The sequence below is a fragment of the Vitis riparia genome, chromosome 15, assembly GCF_004353265.1.
Source record: "Vitis riparia cultivar Riparia Gloire de Montpellier isolate 1030 chromosome 15, EGFV_Vit.rip_1.0, whole genome shotgun sequence".
Taxonomy (NCBI): Eukaryota; Viridiplantae; Streptophyta; class Magnoliopsida; order Vitales; family Vitaceae; genus Vitis; species Vitis riparia.
The window spans coordinates 16,582,359-16,601,453 of NC_048445.1; positions in this window are offsets into that span (position 1 = coordinate 16,582,359).

Here is a 19,095-nt window from a genome sequence, read left to right on the forward strand (position 1 = left end):
CAAAGCACATTTTTACTAATCTATTATTTAAATATTATGATTAGCTATTAACTTTTGAAAGGAATGGGGCAAAAGATTTTATGAATAATAGTTATTAGCTAAATTCTTTTATTTAAATATTCTCTAAATAGAATTCTTTAATTAGATATAGAATATATTTCTTTTTGGTAGGACATTGTTCACTTGAATCAAGATTAATCAATGAATATAATGAGCGATTTCATTAACATATATATAAATCTATATTATGAGATCTAATTGAGCAGTAAACAATTTATAATTGAAGTACCCATTTTTAACTCATGTACTTACATTAAAATGATTAAAAAAAATTATTCAATGTCATTTAATAAAAAAAGGTTTCAAACTCCAAAATAAAATTACTTGTCCAACTTTTTATTTTTATTTTTTGTTAATTAAAAACCACTTAATCTATTCAAATGATAGAAGTTTCTTTTTTCTTTTTTTTAATTATAAATACATAAAAAAGTTTGATAGCTTATTAATATATTAAAAAATTAGAACTCATAAGTATTATCTATGCTCACAAACCTGAATGCAATATTGTTGACCCATAAGATTGAAACTCACATTTATAAAATAAAATTAATTAATTTATGAGTTATAAAGCAATATATATGATAAATCTTTACTATGATAAATTGGAGCAAGTATATTTTTTTTCTATTTTACGTTTACAAGAGTACACCCCACATAGAAGTAGTTCACGGACCAATAGAGAACTAGTAAAGGAAAAAAGAAATTCTAGGCTAGAAATTAGGCTAACAGAAAACAATAGAGTTATAATGAATATGACAACTAATTAGTCGTATAATCACTCTAAGTTTAAAAAGAAAAAAAAAGGAATTACAACTCACGCCAACACTCCCCCTCAAGTTGGTGCATAAATGTCTAATGATCAACTTGTATAGTGAGTCGTGGAAACTTTAACTTGAAACAACCTTTGTAAGCATAACTTTGAGTTGATCTTTTAACTTGATGAAAGGAAATCAAATGATTTTTTCTTCAAGATTCTATATGATAAAATGTCCAAACACCTCAACATGTTTGGTATGATCATGTAGGAATTCTTTTGGCAATTTTTCTTTAGTTTATTTAATAAAACTTTTGAAAAATATTATTTTATTATTTTTTGTGGTAAAAAGTGTGATTTTATTACTAATTTTTTTTTAAAGGGCAAATATTTAGTTAGTGCTAGCAAATGGTATATTAATTCACTAATGGTTTATTATTATTATTATTATTATTATTATTATTATTATTATTATTATTATTATTTCATAAATTTTTAAATTTTTTTCCATGTAACCTCACTTCACAGACAGAAAAAAAAATAAATAAATAAAAAAAAAATAAGAACTATGAAAATAGCCCAAACATTATAAAGATAGCCACAAGAGCAACAAAACTCATCATCTCAAACTCGAACACTTTGGCTGTGAATAAAGGGTCGAGGGCAGTGATTACAACGAAGAAAGAGATCTTGTGTTGGAGTAGGGTCCAGCGTTGGCATGGTTCATCTTGGTGTTGGAGTTGGATTCAGATTTTGTACCTGATTGATGATCAAGAAGGCTCAGAAGAAATTGCCGAATGAGAAATTGCTGATTTCACATTCATCAATTTTTTTCTGAGTCTTGATCATCTATCAGGTACAAATTCTTTAATCCTGTGTTTGTTTTTCTTGATATCCTGGACAGGTTAATTAGCTGTGATTGACAAGTATGATCCACGACTGTTTCTTTCTCACTTTCATGGTCAAGAATCTGAAACTCAATTTCACTTGGGAGTTGTACTGTTTCTCTCTCACTTTCGCTCACTTTCTCTAGAAAATTAAATTCTAGTTTGGTAGCTTTCAAGAATCTGATAGCTTGGGTGTCGTTGATTTCACACCCAACAATTTCTTGGCCCTTTTTGTCATCAATCCGGTAAAATTCTCCTAACCCTTTTCCTTCTTCCTTTTTTTTCGTTCTTTCTTTCTGTATAGATCCATTACAAGTTCATTTGCGTTGTTTCCTCTATAAGATTCATAACTGTTTATCACTTTCTCTCAGTTTCGCTCACTTTCTCCAGAAAATTAAATTGAAGTTTGCCAGTTTTCAAGAATCTGATTACTTGGTTGTAGTTGATTTCTCCTAACCCTTTACTTTCTTTCTTTCTGTAGAGATCCAATTCAAGTTCATTTGCTTCGTTTCCTATATAAGATTCATGACTGTTTCTCTCTCACTTCCTCTCACTTTCGCTAACTTTCTTCAGAAAATTAAATTCAAGAATCTGATTGCTAGGGTATGGTTGATTTCACGTCCAGCAATTTCTTCCGAGCGTTGTTCATCATTGACTGTTAACACAAATATATTAACTAATCCTCTCTTTCTTTTGTCGGATATCTTAACACATCCTTAACTGTTTGGCTCTCTGTTTCTTGGTCAAGGACCTGAAGCTCAATTTCAGTTGGAAGTTGTTGATTTCTTTTTTCTAATCAGATTGCCTTTTCACGTGGAAGTTGTTGCTTTACAATTAGAAAAAAGAATTGATGTGTTTTTAGCTGTTTTTGTTTTTAAAAAATATTTTGATAAAGTAGAGAATACTTTATGACTTTTATGGGACCACAAGGAATAAACTGAATATGTAGGCCTTGCATTTGTTGTTTTTGTTCTTTTATTTTATATATTTTCCTTCTCATAGAAAAAATAAGAATAACACAATTGGTTGTATGTCATTCGTGTATTCTTTTTCTCCATTCACAGTTTGTACCCTGGTGGACTTCTACACTTTGTGATATATATAGAAATAAAAAAGAACAAGTTTAATGATGCATATGCTCATATATGCTTGCTGGTTGTTGGAGTACTTCCGTTTTCATTATCTTTGTTCGGCATTCATCGGTGTGTTTTGTCAAACTTTGTCAAAAAAACTAAAGTATATTGGCAAGGTTAATTATTTGTGATAATATGGATATATTCAGGGTAGCTTTTTTATTAGTTTGATAATAGAACAGAACAACTTATTTTTAGTATAAATATTATTTTCTTTAGGTGTAACTTCGCATAGCCTAAAACCATGTCTACATCATTAAGAGAAAATTTATTTGTAATTAGTAAAGAGAAAACTGCTACATAATAATATTATCAGAAACTTGATTTGTAAACACCCACCCAAAAAGGGCCCATTAAGAGACGGTGAGTCCATTTTGCATCAAAATTTAAAAAGAAATCTTTGTCTCAACAGATAAATATTTAGTATAAAAACTACATACAACTAAATGATTTTGGTAAAACAACAATAATAAAATAAATTAATAGCGGAAGCAAAGGTTGACAAGATGATATACAATTGAAAACAATTAAAATACATTAAAGAAATAGATTACATATCCTACAGGTCTAATAAAGAAAAACACAAATCTAGGTACGTAGTGATTTGTTCTCTGAAGTTGATTCTACCTCATGAATAGGCATACGAGAGTCCTTACCTAAAAAACCATTAAAATCTATTTGGTGAATGAATGGTTTAGTGGATAATTATGCTGCACTTTTGTTATGATAATTAATACAAGGTAAAAACAATTTTAAAATATATTATATATGGAATAATTTTGATGTACCAAAACTAGCATAACATAATGATAATAACATTTAAAAAATGTATAAGATACAAATAATAAAATCATAGATTTGGACATATTTATGGTCAATCCATCAGCTATACACAAGCCTAAATTTTTATGAGATATGATTTAGCAGCCCCTTATGCAATTAATATGTCACAGAAAAGGCCATATATCCTGAGCATGATAGGGAATATCACTTGTACTTGTAGCACATAAATTGATTCTTCAGTGTCTAATACAGGTTAATTAAAAAATCAATAATGTAAATAAACTTTATGAATATTGCTTAATTTGGTGAAAAAAAATGTGATTATATAGTAGAACCTAACTTTCTCGTGAAAACCATAACTAAGGATATTTAATCAAGCCAAATTACATACTTTACTATTAACTAAAGCTAATGGGAATGGATTAATTTCTCATATCTGTTTTGAAAAAGCTTGTAGAGAGTATCATATATTTTCTTTGTAATTGATTTAAGATGCATGCATATGTGGAATTAAATTAACTACAGAAGAAAACTAGTCATTTGGTAATTCTAGGTATTTTCTTCCTTTATGACCTATTCAATTTCTAATCTCCCGCAGTAAAATTCTATTAGTCAAGAGTCAAAAAAAACCCTTCAACTAAGCCAAACTACCAAAAACTCTAGTCATGCCACTGGCTGCATTCATATAAATCACCGGTGATCGTTCTCCTCCATATATCTTCACATTGCCCACATAAAAATATTGCTACTGAACAGGTTCGCATGCCAGCACTCCTGTTGTCATGGCTACTGAACATAAATGAAGCTCCAGCCTCCAATATGCATAGTCATCAGCCAACATCAGAAAATCTTACGAGTCCTGAGCACATGATATGTAGGCCCTGCATTTGTTGTTTTTGTTTTTGTTTTTATATATTTTCATCATGATAAATACATTAAGGAAAAATAATAATAACACAAAAAATTGTATGTCATTCGTGTATTCTTTTTCTCTGTTCACATTTTGTACTTTTACACTTTGTGATATATTTGGAAATAAAAAGGAACTAGTTGAATGATGCATATACGCATATATGCTTGCTGGTTGTTGCTGTATTTCCATCTTCATCATCTTTGCTTGGCATTCAACCGTGTGTTTTACCAAACTTTGCTCATGCATCCAAGTTTATGGCACTTACATGCTGGAAAAGAGGAAAAAAACTAAAATATATTGGCAAGGCTAATATTTGTGATAATATGGATATATTCATGGTAGCCTTTTTATTAGTTTGATAATAAAGCAAACCAACTTATTTTTTAGTATAAATACTATTTGCTTTGGATGTAAATTTGCATACCGGAAGACCATGTCTACATCATTAAGAGAAAAGTACTATGTAATTCGCGAACAGAAAACTGCTGTATAATAATATTACTAGAAACTTGATTTGTAAAGACCCAAAAAGGGCCCACTAAGAGATGGTGAGTCCGTTTTGCATCAAAATCTAAAAAGAAATCATTGTCTCAATAGATAATTATTTAGTATAAAAAAATACATACAATTAAATGATTTTGATAAAACAATAACAACAAAATAAATTAATAGCGGAAGCAAAGATTGAGAAGATGAGACATACAAAAGAAAACATCTAAAATACATAAAGAAAATGAACTACATGTCCTACAGGTCTAATAAGGAAAAACACAAATCTAGGTTACCTAGTGACTTGTTCTTTGAAGCTAATTCTGCCTCCTCAATAGGCATATGCATGGGAGTCCTTACCTAAAAACCATCAAAATCTATTGGGTGAACAAATGGTTTAGCGGATAATTATGATACACAAGTGTTAGGATAATTGATACAAGGTAAAAACAATTTAAAAATATATTATATATGGAACAATTTTTATGTACAAAAACTAGCATAACATAATGATAATTACATTTTAAAAAATGTATGATATGTAAATAATAAAATCATAGATTTGGACATATTTAAAGTCAATCCATTAGCTATACACAAACTTATTACCATCATGGCCACCACATATCAACATGCTCTTCAGGATCTCACTATCCTTGATTATAATACCATAGAGCTCATCTCTTGATCATATGATCTAAGGGTATAAAAGAATATATTCATGTCAAAATCCCATTTTGAAACAATGATCTTACTTGAAATAAGAAAGAAAATAAAAGATGAAATACACGATAACTATTAACAAAAACTTGTTTTTTTTTTTTTTTTGTTTTTTTTATAAAGACAATTTGTGAATGTGAAATCATTTTTTAAAAAGACAATTTTCAAAAATATTATATTTTGTAATATATATATATATTAAAAATTATATTATTATTTCAAAAAAAATCCTAGATTGGTGTATTCTTTTTCTCCATTCACAGTTTGTGCCCTGGTGGACTTCTACACTTTGTGATATATATAGAAATAAAAAAGAACAAGTTGAATGATGCATATGCTCATATATGCTTGCTGGTTGTTGGAGTACTTCCATCTTCATAATCTTTGTTCGGCATTCATCCGTGTGTTTTGTCAAACTTTGCTCATGCATCCACGTTTATGACACTTATATGCTAGAGAAGAGGAAAAAAACTAAAATATATTGTTTCTCCTTTTGCAACAACCAACGAGCCCTTAGTAAGCTTCCAAATAAAAAATATCTTTGGGCCTAAATTCTTTATCTTCAAAAGTATTTGACAAATCATTGATGGTGAGAAAATCTTTCATCATGGACTTCCACATAGCCTAATTTGAATTGTTAAGTTTTATCATGGAGGTTGAGTTCCCTTTTATCTCAATCCCTTTCAAGAATAAAAGTTCCACAACCAAGCTCTGATACCACTTGTTGGGAAAATAAATGGAGAGATCTAAAGTATTAACCTGCCAAAGTTAAAAAAATTCTTTCACAAGAATAACAACCACTCAACAATAATAACCACCTCTCAAGGATAATAACAACTTAAGAAAAATCAAGAACGACAATCAATAACATTCAACCACAAAAGAGGATACCAAATATAACGTGGAAAAACCCTTTGAATAGAGGTAAAAAACCATAGAGAAAATTTCTTCTACTTCAATAAATAGGGATACAATAATTAAGTCCTCGCTTAAGGTAGGAATCCATCACCCAATGAAACATGAACATAAAGAAATTAGGGAGAAAACGTACTATAGGAATTCCCCAAAATGGTTGATGAAAGGAACCTGTAACGTCACCCTTGAGCCTTAGAACAATGCCCAGAAAAACAAATCCTGATCTTCTTTCCTTTTCTCAATCAAATGCCTTTTTCTCTTAATACCAAAGCGCTAATGCTATTTTTATATCCATATTTGGGCTTAGAAAAAACCTAAATATAAAATAGCCTAATATATGGGCTCATGGGCTAGACAAACATAGCCCAACAACTTCAAACTTTTTCAATTTTTTTTACTTAAAATTCAATACACCCTTTGCTTATATCTCTTCACTCTTTATGCATTTTTATTTCTCTTACTAAATCCTATTTAAAACCTCATATTTGTAAAGTCCTATGGATGAACCCAAAATCAATAGTTTCCTAATCATAGTCAAACTCGAAAAAGGTAATTTACCAAAACACAAACTCTATTATAAATATTGACTTTCCTAAATATAATAAATAGATAATTTAAACCAAATGCCAACAATCTCCACATTGATTAAAATTTCTCAATCTTGCATAATTAATGAGAATAAATATGTGCCAAATTCAAACTGTCATCGAACTTGATTTAAGAAATTGTCTTTGTTTTCTTTATAACTTTATTCATTTTGAAAGTATTTTCATCCTTGTGTTAATGAGTACACTTAGTGAAAAATGGAATCTCAATCATCTTGTGGCATCCATCTACTTTGACAACTTCTTTACTACTCGTAAAAGACTTTTCATAATATGACTCTACCTTCATAGCTCCACCTAAAATTATATTTTCAATCAAGTTGTATAAAATTTTTCACCTTTTTCCCTATCATAGCTATCAAAGCACTTTAATTGATATTCATAATATCATTTATTCATTTTTTTTCCAGAAAAATCATAGAGAAGAGTATCCAAAGCCTCTAAAGAAATTAAACTCTTTCTCAACTTAGCAATATGCTAAACATTACTCAACATTCTCATAATACCATCAAGCATCCTCACCTTTATGGTATCAATCTTAATGACTTTAGAACTTGAATCATTGCCCATTCAAACAATAAAATTTAAAATCTAAGAGTCAACAAAAGTTTTATCGACTATAACAAAAAGAAATCATCTTTCTTATTAAACTTTTTATCAACAATATTAGTAAAATTTGAAGTTTATTGGAATTCAAGATTTTTTCTTACTACTTGGTGTTTTGATCAATTCTTCATAATTTCTTCTTTTATGTCCCTTTCTATGGTTGTAATAACACTCCTTCTAGAACTTCATTCAATTTTTGAAACCAATGCGTGCCCCCAAAAGGAAGTTCTAAGTTATAAGAAAGACACTCCAAAGTTCATTCCACGATTAGGGGGTCTAATCTTATTTAACGCTGACCTAATTTGGAAGTGGTTTTTCAATTTTTTTTCTTTATTAAATGACTTTTACCAACTATATATTCTATGCACCTAATTTGATGACATTCGGAACTCTTACTAGTAGATAATAGCTTTCACCACCTTGTTTAATTTCGTGTGAACAAATTAATGTTAGATTAATGGTAAATCCTCCTCAAGAAAATTATGATTAAGGACAAGCAAGGCAACCCTGCAACTTAACATTAAAATCATTTTCATTTTTTTTTAATTATAATTTCTTATGTTTTAAAGGTCATAAGATGCATGCTTTAGTGTACAAGAATCAAGATTTATTCTATGATAAAGTCTATAAAATTTAAAAATAATTATAAACCCATAACAGACCCAAATAATATACACTAATATTTTGGGAATCTAAAACTATCTTAGCACGTAGTATTGAAACCCATTGATATTTTCCAAATAAAGGAATTTCTTATTCTCTTGCATTATTGTGTTTTTTCATGTATAGTATTTATACACCTATTGTAATAGATTCTTGAATGGAATATCAGTTATGTGATTTTACAATAGTCTTGAAGATTCTTCTGGTGTAGCCATTTTTTCTATTGCAGGTAAGTTGTTGTGACTTGAGGTTGTTGCAGTATGGTGAGTGTTATCACCAAATTCTTTCCTAACGCAAACAGATTTAAAATCAAGTGGAATTTTACTATTTGGTTCTATTTTCAGTGTATTAACATGTAAAATTAACAAGGGGTCAAGATCTAGCCAAGACAAAAAACCTTCAAGAAACACAGGTGGTTCAAAAATACCTAAGCTACTCTCTATTTTCAATCAATTTGTTTGAAATTTTTGTACTAGGATATTATGGTCCAAAGGATAGATAGACTTAGATGGTTAATTCTTTAAAGAATATATTCTTTTAAAAGAATTTGGGAGTCTAATATCCCCAAAAAAAATCTTAGAATTTTGAGAAATTCAAAATTGTCCAAGTATCAAGGAAAGAAAGAAAATGATTAGGAAAATAATTTTATCATGTTTGGTTTTTTTATATGAAAAATATGAAAGAGAACCACATGTAATTAAAATTGGTTAGAAATTTATATATTTTAAAATTATTTAATATTAAAATAAGTAAAATAAACTTTAAATAATGCATGTATAATAATAATTTATAAATTTTAAATTTATTTTTTATTTTCTTTCATTTATTTATTCATTTTATTTCTATCATTTTTATTTTCTTCCCATCATATTTCCTTCAAAATTGTGAAACCAATATAGCCTTGAGCTTGTGTTTAACACTTCATTCATAACTTCATTGATTTTTCAAAACTAATGCCCCCTTAAGGAAGTTCAAGTTATAAGAAAGAATCTCCAAAATGCCTAGATTAGACAGTGTACTCTTATTTAACGCTAACCTAGTTTGTAAATATTCTTAATTTTTTTTATTAAATGACTTATACCAACTAGTATGCGCACCTAATTCAATAGGGAGAAAATTAAACATGCCGACCAATGAGTGACTCCTAATAGGTTTAGCCAGCTTGCTGAATGGTGAACCCTCCTCAAGGAAATGACGATCAAGGACAACCAAGACAACTCTTCAACTTAACATCAAAACCATTTTCCTTTTCACGCGTGCACACACACACGCGCACACACACACACACATATATATATAATTTTTTATGTTCAAAAAGGTCATAAGATGCATGCCCATGTGTACAGTAATCTGGTAATTTCAGACGTAGTTTCTTCTTTAAGACCACTACTTCAATTTTCAATCTCCCAAAGCAAAACGCTATTAGTACGTCGTCAACAGTCAAAGAAACCCTTCTCACTTTGGCATTAATTTTTTTTATTAAAAAAAACGCTATTAGGTGTTCTAAGCCCCTTTCTCAATGAAGCATTTAGAGCCATATTCTCACTTTGGCTTCACAACCACTTCTTACTTAGAAGTTCATAGCGACTCTCTCAATTAAGCGTTTAGAAGCACATTCTCAATTAGGCATCTTGAGCCACTTTCTCATTTAGGCATTTAGAGCCACTTTCTCACTTAGGCGTTCAGAGCCACTTGCTCATTTAGGCATTTGGAGGCACATTCTCAGTTAGGCGTTCAGAGGCACATTCTTAGTAAGGCGTTTAGAGGCACATTCTCAATTAGGTGTTTAGAGCCACTTTCTCATCCACTTAGGCGTTCAAAGCCACTTGCATAGTTAGGCCTTCAAAACCACTTTCTCACTTTTGTTTCACAACCACTTTCTCACTTAGGCGTTCACAACCCCTTTCTTAGTTAGGCATCCAGAGTGACTTTCTCAGTTAGGCGGTCAGAACCACTTTCTCAATTAGGTGTTTAAAGCCACTTTGTCAATTAGGCATTCAAAGCGACTTTTTCAATTAGGCATTCAAATGCACATTCTTGGTTAGGTGTTCAAAGGCACTTTCTCACTTAGGCCTTTATACCCATTTTCTCACTTAGATGTTTAGAGCCACTAGCTCAATTAGGCGTTCAAAGCCACTAGTCTAGTTAGGCGTTCAAAGCCATTTTCCCATTTTGGCCTTCACAACAACTTTCTTACACAAGCATTTAGAGCCACTTTCTCAATTAGGCATTCAGACACTTTCTCACTTAGGAGCTCACAACCACTATCTCATTTAGTCGTTCACAACCACTTGCTCAATTCGGCGTTCAAAGCCAGTGACTTATTTTGGCCTTAAGAACCACTTTCTCATTTAGGCATTCATCACCACTTTCTTAGTTAGGCGTTCAGAGCCATTGTCTCAGTTAGGTGTTCAAGGCCACTTGCACACTTAGGCATTCTAAGCCACTTTCTCAATTAGGCATTTAGAGTCACCTTCTAACTTAGGCTTTCGAGGCCACTTTCTCACTTAGGCGTTCAGAGCCACTTGCTCAATTAGGCGTTCAGAGCCACTATCTCACCTTAGTGATCAAAAACACTTTCTCACTTAGGCGTTGAGAGCCACTTTCTCAGTTAGGCGTTGAGAGCCATTTTCTCACTTAGGCCTTTATAACGACTTTCTTAGTTAGATGTTTAGAGTGACTTCTCAGTTACACATTCAAGGCCACTTTCTCAACTAGGCATTCAGAGTCACTTTCTCACTTAGGAGTTAAGAGTCACTTGCTCAGTTAGGTGTTCAGAGCCATTTTCTCACTTTGGCATTCACAACCACTTTCTCACTTAGGCGTTCAGAGTGACTTTCTTAGTTAAGCGTTCTAAGCCACTTTCTCAATTAGAAGTTTAGAACAACATTCTCACTTTGTCATTCTTACCCACTTTCTCTATTAGGTGTTTAGTGTGACTTTCTCAGTTAGGAGTTTAGAGGCATATTCTCAGTTAGGCATTCATAGGCACATTCTCAGTTAGGCGTTCATAGCCACTTTCTCGCTTAGGTGTTTAGATCCACTTGTTGAGTTAGGTGTTCAAAGCAACCATCTCACTTTGGCCTTCAGCACCACTTTCTCAGTTAGGCGTACAGAGTCGCTTTCTCAGTTAGGTGTTCAAAGTGACTTTCTCAATTAGGCATTCAAGGTCACTTTCTCACTGAGGCGTTCATAGCCACTTTCTCAGTTAGGCATTTAGAGTAACTTTCTTAATTAGGTGTTCAAAGCCACTTTCTCAATTAGGTGTTTAGAGGCACATTCTCAGTTATGCGTTTAGAACCACTTTCTCACTTAGGCATTCAAAGCCATTTTCTCACTTAGGCATTTAGAGCCACTTGTTTATTTAAGCATTGAATTAATTTTTAAATCGTGAATTTAACCATTCCCATGTTTTTTTTTTTTTTTTAAAGTAACTTGTTATTATTATTATTATTATTATTTTACGTAAATGCCTTCTACCATTTCAAGTATTTAAAGTAACCTGTTTTAAAAGAAAGTTATTTTTACAAGAAAATAATAAGAGTAGTTTTATCAAAAACCCTTTTAATCGAATAACTCTATAAATAACCGAGATATTGGTTCTTTTCCATTTATCATATATGCATATTAATTTGTCCAGCTAAAAATATTTCTTTGATCATCTCCTCTTTGCTTAATCCGCCATGATCATGAGGTTTCTGGACATTGTTTTAGCTGTCACGGCACTTCGTTCTTGTTCTGAGCATCCAGCCACACAGTGCTGGTAGGGTTCTTGATGGGGAGAAAGAAGAGTGGATCAAGATAGGACTTGTCCCTTTACAGTCTCTGAATTCAGGTACTGTGCCTCCTTCTGGAAGCAGTTCATGCAGCCATATCCTGGAAAAGGGCGCTCCACCTTGCCATAACGGAATAAATTTGCAGGTCATGCCATGCCTCCCCCGGCGGTTGTCATGGCTACTGGACAGTAAACACATATAGATGAATGAAGCTCGCTCCTCCATGGGAGCCACCAAAATCAGAAATTCTTACAATTCTCTAGCACCAAAATATACTTCTAATCAATTCTAGTGAGACCATAGGAGTGAACTGATTTGCAGGTCCTGTATTTTTTCATTCTTGTGATAAAGTTTGTGTTTGTTAGAACAAGAAAGAAATAATCATTATCACTATTTACTTGTGGTACCCTTCTGAAGTTTTTTACGCTATCTACAAAGATAAATGAGAAAAAATGAATAAGATGGAAATCATATGGGCATACATATCTTTGGTAGCTGATTTACCATCTTCATCATGTTTCTTAGTTTTGCATTCATGCATGGAATAGGAAACCCCACTCAAGCGTTTCATCCAACTTCGTGGCACCTGATTATGTATACGAATTCATATACCTTTGCACAGGCAATTTGGGTTACTTCCAACATTTACGCTTGTGAATATATTTATTTATTTAACTAGCTTGTCTGTTTCTGCTAAATAAGGTTGATCAAAATTTATTGATCCTCCTCTTGGTTTCCTGTTTTTGGTGTTTTTTTTTTCCTCCTGTCATGGTTTTTAGGACCGAAATAAAGATCAATATTTTCAATACAAAGTATGATTGCATTATCAAGCACTAAACTCAGTTTACATGGCATCTTATCTAACCAGTTGAATTGGTTATTCTTTCTAAACCAAGTATATGAAATGAATTAAGGTTAGAGATAAAACATATATACTAATCATAAGGATTGGGATCTATCTTCCACATCTAACTCATCAGATGATCCATGCACAAATATGATTACATCATTAAGAGCTGTGATCTTGGTCATAGCCATCCTTAGCAAGGGAAGCCATGGCAGCATCCTCTGCCAGCATGTACGCGGAAACAGCTGGAGGTGCAGTTGCAATGTCATCAGCTATATTCTTTTCATTGAAGGTGCATCGCCCTGCCCTTTGTTCTGGGATGTGATTACAAGGACTGGGGCCGGATGGCAGCACTGGACCTTTCTGCAGAGACTGAAGCACAAGACTGTTTCTCTTCGCCCATTGCCCTCCTCCTAGTAGCCGCATTGCTTCAAGTTCTCGGAAACTCCAAGCTGAGAGAAGCGTGAAATTGAAAAGCACCACCAAGAGGACTAATTTCCTAGAAGTGAAACCCATCTTCGAAAAGAAATGAATGGATCGTTTTATATGAATAGAGAGCGGGGAAGATGTGAAGAATAAGCATCTTTGGGGTGCTTCAAAAATGGTATATGGAAAAGTATATATATATATATATATATATATATATATATATATATATATATATATATATATATATATATATATATATATATATATATCATAAATGTAGACGCTGGGCCTTCATAACAAGCATGCACACAAATACACAATTTGGAAATTTGGAAAGGGCCTATGCTCTTGGATCGTGACAATGCAGAAAAAAGCTGATGCATGTGAATAGAGTCATCAGTCATATTCAAACATTTGATTGTTGAGGAGGATGTCACGTAAAGGCTGTGAGCATCACGACCAAACCAACAAACATTCAAGCCCCAATTCACTAAAAAAATCCGTTCCCACCATAAACCCATTCTTTGATCAAACTTAGTGCCCCACAAAGGAAGTAATCCACTAATCGTCAGTCAGAAAAGTGGTATACAAACCGTGAAACTTTTTAAATGCGACAGTTTGCATGAGACCAATTCTAACTTAATTTGGAAAATATTTATTAGGAAATGATTTTGGTGGCCGTCATGCTGCTACTTTATTCGGTGGGGCAACATCATGCAAAAGTATGATGTTACAGGTTAATTAATAAGCTAAATTATTGAAGTCATGCTTTTAAATATTTCAATATCATCCATTGTATTTTGAAGAAGCAACAATTCACAGACATGAAGTGGGAAGTAGATATTTTTTATTTAATTGATTTTTATTTTTATTTTTACAAAGATCATAATTATCATTGTATTTAATAACATTAAATTTTTTAATTAATTAATTAATTAATTTTTGGGATGGCGGATGCTTACAATTAATGACCTATGAAAACTTTGTCATTGTATGTAATTCAAACCTAGTATCTTTATGACCTTCTCAATTTCTAGTCTATGCCGTGGCAAAACCCTTGTATTCAAGAGCTAAGAAAACCCTTTCAAACAAATGAAACAATGGAAAATCAAAGTTATAACATTGGGTATCCATGCTTATAAATAGAAATTAATATGATCTCCTTCACATATGCATATCATCCCAGATATCATATTAATTCCATATCTCCTAGTGTCTTAGCTTAAACCCCACCAAGATCATGAGGTCTCTCACCATTGTTTTAGCTGTCACTGCAGTTGTTTTTCTTCTGAGTGTCCAGCCACACCATGCTAGTAGGGTTCCTAATGGAGAGAAAAAAGAGTGGAAGAAGAAAAGAATTAATATTGTCTTGCAGTCTCTGCAGGCGGGCCAGTTTCTCCTTCTGCCCCAAGTCCATGCACCCGAATTCCCGGCAAAGGCCCCCCTTGCATGATAAACAAGAACTTTGCAAGCCACGCCCTGCCTCCCCCTCGGCCAAGCCCGCCTGCCACCTCTCCGGTTGTCATGGCTACTAAGCACAAATGAAGCTTCACCATGGCCACCACCAGATTTCAGAAATTCTTACTAGTCATTTGCACCAAGTATAACTGTCATATGTCATAAAATCATGGGAATAAACTGAGTTGCAGCTCATGTTTGCTTCTGTAATTTTTTCATCTTTCCGTAATGTTTGTGTATGTTTTGTACACATATATAATGAATAAAAAATAAATAACATGCATCAATTAATTGTGTGCAAGAATGTTGTGTATTATTTTCACTCTTGATGTCGTGTGACCTTGTGGATTCTGAATAATTCATGCTACAAAAATAAAAAGATCAAGTTTAAATTATGAACACATTTTTCCTTGGTTGTGGTGATCATTGATCGTTTGAATATGTAAAACCCAATAGTGTATTTTATCAAACATCGCAACATTTATTTTAAATACTTATAATTTGTCGTATAAACCTTTCAAAATTTGTGAACATGCAAGTCCATAGAGATACATACTTCGAATAATTTGGATGAACAACTTTAATAGATATAACAATTAAAACCTTATATTAAATAGTTTTCATATGTTTAATTTCTCTTTAAGGATGACGTTAAATACTTTCACTACTCTCTCTACCGGAGAGAGAGAGAGGGAGTATATTCAAGAATACCTTTTCTCTATTGTGCATATGTTATTGGGTTAGATTTAAAGAAAACAGGAAATAAATCCCTAAAAATAATTACACATGGATCTTTCATATGTGGATGCATGCATTTAATTAGAAACAAGAAATAATATATATATATATATATATATATTTAACCCAATTTGATTTCACAAGTGCAAAACTCCAAGCTCACATGCATGTCCTTCTAGTCTTGTGCTAGAAAATTAGAACTCTTGAAAGACAAAGGGAAAATAGGAAGACTATCTTCCAACAAATGAAAAAAAGTGTTGAAATTATGATGCACTTTCATCCTTTTATTGACATAATGATAAATCATGACATTTTTCAAAATTTTGTAACTTTAAAAATTTTATTGATGACTTTATACCTATTATAAGATCATAATTTATTTGTGAATTTACAATTTGATAACTTGATAATTCACTAGTGACTTTATAACTTCTATTTGTAACCTTGCAAGTTATTGTGACTTTACAACTTTTATAACCTTACAATTCATTGTAACTTCGCAACTTTTGTAACATTACAATTCATTAGTGTCTTTACCTTTCTTTGTGGCATTGCATTAATTCATTGTATATTTACAACCTTTTCTAACTTTACAATTCATTAGAATATGTCAACTTCTAAAGTAAATGTCTATAATTAATAAACTCATTCATATGTTATGAACAATTCATATTTCAATAAGTTAATAATCCGAGGTGAGGACATGTAGCATGGGACCTTCGTGGGATCTCTACATCTCTAGTATGTTTATTCCAAATGAACTTGTCAATTACAATCATATTTAAAACAAATTACAATTTCACCCAAAAAAAAAAGAGAGATAGATTAGTAAGTTCCCCACTTACACATTAATTCTTCCACTAACTAATATTCCTTACAAGTTTTGAAGTCGGATCAAGATACCTGTCATTCCCTAAACTTATAAGTGTGTCACCTCTTATAATTGGACCTTTTAGAGAAACCAATTTAGAAAAGCTTAATATATGACATACTAAATAGATATATACACTAAAAAAAATTCTTTCTAAATTTTATAAGTGACACAATCTTAAATATTCTTTCCTACTATAGAAGCAATGGGTCCTTTATCAAATATCCACTAGTTTTTATATATTATTTATAAAACCCAACAGATCCGTATATAATCCATTATTAGACATCGACAGTTGATAATATCAAAGCTATACAAAATCAAGTACAAAACTTAGCAACATCCTTAAGTCTAAGGATTTTATGTAATATTAAACCAAATAAATAATAAGAGGTCCAAAAATTGTCTTGTAATGGTACAGTTTTTTTGATTATCACATTATAATCACCCATGAAATTTATTAAGAGCCCCTCAACTTTAGTGAATAAGATCCATCACTCTATCATATATAGGAGTACAATTCATGACAGCTTTTAATAAGCATGTTATCCATTACAAGCTTATAAGTTGTAAACATGTTTTAAGATTATAAAGAAATTAGAAATCATATCTCATTGTTTATAATCTCTATTATCAAGATGATTTTTATACAATATAATTTAAGGATAAATATCATCAATTGTGACATATATAATTTGTAACCATGAAATGCATGAAAAATTTATTGTCTATTGGCTTTAAAGATACGCAATTCATTCATTCAACCTAATAGAGTTGTGGGTCATCTCGTTTTTTGATACAACTGTGAGGCCTAGACCAACCCAGATTTACAATAAATATAAGTCTCTTGGTTATCCGATTTTTGGGAATATCAAAATTTTATCTTAAAGGCGTGATTTTTAAAAGCAGATTGTTCTAGGCATTGAATTAGGGCAAACTCACATGAATCGTCGATTGAATTGTCTAAACTGGTGGACCAATAAGTTTTTTAGGAATCATACTGGTCTTTTTAGTTGAAAACCTATCTTTTTCCTTGGGTATGGGCCCACCTATGTCCACCTTTGTGGTTTGTTCCATCCCATCTTACATGGCTAACATGACTAGATCCCACTAGAAGGGGATGCAAATGACAACTACTAGACTAGTTCTCTTTTTTGTTTATTGTGTCCTCAAATTATTTTGTTGGAAAGTATCCCAAATTCTAATATAGATTCCTTTTTGTAAAGATTATTATATAGAATATTTTTAAAATTGACTTCTTATTATAATATTAGATTTCCTTATAGAATAAGAAAAGTTATTAAGAATATCTCTATATATATTATAGGTCATGAGAAGAAAAGGTTATGAAATGGAGATGGACTCGTAAAGACTATATGAGGTGGATAGAGATGTGAGGAACAATGAAAAGCATTCAGAGGAGCGAGGAGCCTATGGTTCAAGGTTTTATATAAGAAGTGGGGAAACATGAGATATTTCGTGAAACCAATAGTGTATCTGTTTACATTTTCTGTAATATTCTCTATAATGTAGTGTAATACTTTTCTCTCATCTATGAATTGGGTGTGGTTGGTCGAACCACATTAAAACCCTGTGTATCTTTGTGTTTTTGAACTAACATTGTTTGCATTAGAGCTTCCGCTGACACGACAAACTGGTATTAGCTAGAGCTCACAATGACGATTTCTAGAAGAGTAAAAGATAACAAAACACACAAGAGTATGACAAGGAATTTTAATTGAAGGTAAAGTCGATTGTTATTTCATCAAATGTGATACAAAAAGTGTCATGGAAAGATGGAAGATTGATTTAATGGAATTTGAGCCAAGACGGAGATTGTTAAAAAATGTTTCAAATTTTTAATTAGTATAGATTCCTTTTTGTATAAAACATTGTATAGAATATTTCCTAAATTGATTTTTTATTGTAATATTAGATTTCCTAATAGAATAAGGAAAAGAATATCTCTATAAATATTCTAGGTTATAAGGGGAAAAAGTTATAGATGGAGATGGGCCTGTAAAGATTATACATGATGGATAGGGATGAGAGAAAGAATGGGAGACACTCAATGGAGCGAGAGGGCTCGTAGTTCAAGGTGTAAATACATGCTCTCACTACAAGAAAAAAGGTCATCGTTGACATATATTATCTTAAGGTGATATGTGTCAATATTACCTATTTAAATGAACAACTATGACATATAAAACTTGTTTAAACCAATAATGACATATATAAAATTTGTTGAATTCTTTCATGACTTATATAATAGAATCTTGACAGATAATTTATAAGTCAATGTATAGTTAGTATGTTCATATGTCAAGGTACTTAAATAAAAGCAATAATGATAATAATTTGTTTGATATGTGTATATCTAATTTACTTACTAAGTATTATAAATTGAAGTGACAACAATCAATTTTGATTAAGGAAGTCAATGTTTAT